Raw genomic sequence first — 1969 nt, forward strand, 5'->3', positions numbered from 1 at the left:
ACAGCAAACCATCAGTACCGCTATTCTACCTGACATTGGTATCAGAGCTCTCTGGTGGTAACTTTTTAGTCTCATAGGTCATTTTGGTCTTTTGAAGACGTAAATATAGCATTTCATTTTGTTTCATTTCTCTCTCTCTCTCTCTACTTACCGTGCATTGTTGCGTCGATGATTCATGAGTTTGCACATTTGCTTCAGCAACCACTTCTGACTTCATCCTGTTCCAAACTCCGTCTCGAGTGTGTTGATGACATATTTCTTGTCATCCTCAAGTTGATCGCTGCATTGCAAAATAAAGTTAGTTAGTAATTCAAATAAAAAACTATAATTCATATTCTTTATGTTAAATAATACTTACTGCCATGGTATATGAACTCGCTGTAGATAAGACATGCAAAGATCTCTCATCTAACGTCTGAAGGCGATGCCGGCTCCGACTTGAAGGATACCCCCATCAGGCGTGATGTCACATGTGACACCCAAAGTGGCAGTGCACTTTGGGTGTCACATGTGACACCCAAATCTGATACCCAAAGTGCTAGTGCACGTGCGCATCGGCACTCGTGGGGGCACTGGTGGTGTGCTACTCTGTCGCCGCCGCCGCCGCTAATGCTTACGTGCAATACAAACATACGATATATTGAGATGTGAGTTCTTAAAAAGTACTTGATATTTAATCCGTAATCGCCATAAAAGATATACCTACGGGACGAACGGCCACTGGCCTGTGAATCAGGTGTCACCTGAGTACTAGGAGGTACATCAGGAGTAAGCCGTTGACTCTCGTGATGTGATGTACCTGGGATAGGAGTCCTAAGCAAACAAAGACATCAAAAGGATATATATATTAAGAATTGTATATGTAAAAAAGGATGACATTACTATTTTATCAATCGAGAAGCTTACAGATGCACTGTAGTCTATGCATGAGAAGAAGTCTCCACTCCTGCATGTGGCTGGGAGGATGTACCCTCTCCAGGTCGTATAGGCATACTGAATCTCCCAAGAATCTCGATGGCGCCGTCTAAACCCGCATCATCCATCTCCACATAATCTGCCTGCATCATGAGAAGAAGTCTCCACTCCTGCATGTGGCTGGGAGGATGTACCCTCTCCAGGTCGTACAGGCATACTGAATCTCCCAAGAATCTCGATGGCGCCGTCTAAGCCCGCATCATCCATCTCCACATAATCTGCCATGGCCTCTAACAATGTATCTCCATAAAGTCCAGTGCCTCGTAGTAACAAAGTCTTGATGATCGCCAGCTTCACTTTATGGGTGTGGTCACTCATCGTATCTATATATTTAAAACAACTATATGTCAGACTAGAGATACATTGTTAGAGGACATCTCAATCTATCTAATCAGAAACATTGAATAAATAACTCCAAACAAGATGCATCCACATCTCGAAGTTTGCAAGAGTCATATATGGACTGTTGCAAAGAACGTCGAAAAATAAGGATAGATGTCCAATGTGTTTGTGAAAGAACTTCTTTCCAATCTTATGACATGAAGGTAGAGATAGCCACTTTAGTCCAGGATATCAATGGAAAATAAAACTGTATGTAGGCCATAACAATGGATTGGACAATTCTCAATCTAACATGAAGCGGCCAAGTGGCCATGGACAACTTCCAATAGCGCACTTTAGATCGAAGCTTATCCATGACCCACGACTTGAATCTTGTCAGATGGCATTACCTGATGCAATTTCTAATTGATAAATTGTGTGACATGCAAACCTTACAATTGGAGATTACTAATCTCTCTGCGCAAGTTCACATGGAGAAGCTGCAAGATCACTTGATCCATAAGATGGTTGCAAGATACAAAGTTCTCGGTGGATTCAAGGATCTAGGGCACCTGAGGAGTGAAATATTAAAGAACATATATAATGTTCCTTTCGATGAGGATGTGGCTTGCAAGATGTTCTTGTGAGATGCCATCTACTTACGTGCGTCTTC

The 1969-nt window shown here is 42.2% G+C and overlaps 1 pseudogene; it reads right to left on the reverse strand.

The window, feature by feature from the left end:
• Positions 1-213: 213 nt before the first annotated feature.
• LOC147619857 (uncharacterized) lies at positions 214-1293 on the reverse strand (annotated as a pseudogene).
• Positions 1294-1969: the final 676 nt, after the last annotated feature.

The sequence above is a fragment of the Cibotium barometz genome, chromosome 32, assembly GCF_041138505.1.
Source record: "Cibotium barometz isolate CiBa-2024 chromosome 32, ASM4113850v1, whole genome shotgun sequence".
Taxonomy (NCBI): Eukaryota; Viridiplantae; Streptophyta; class Polypodiopsida; order Cyatheales; family Cibotiaceae; genus Cibotium; species Cibotium barometz.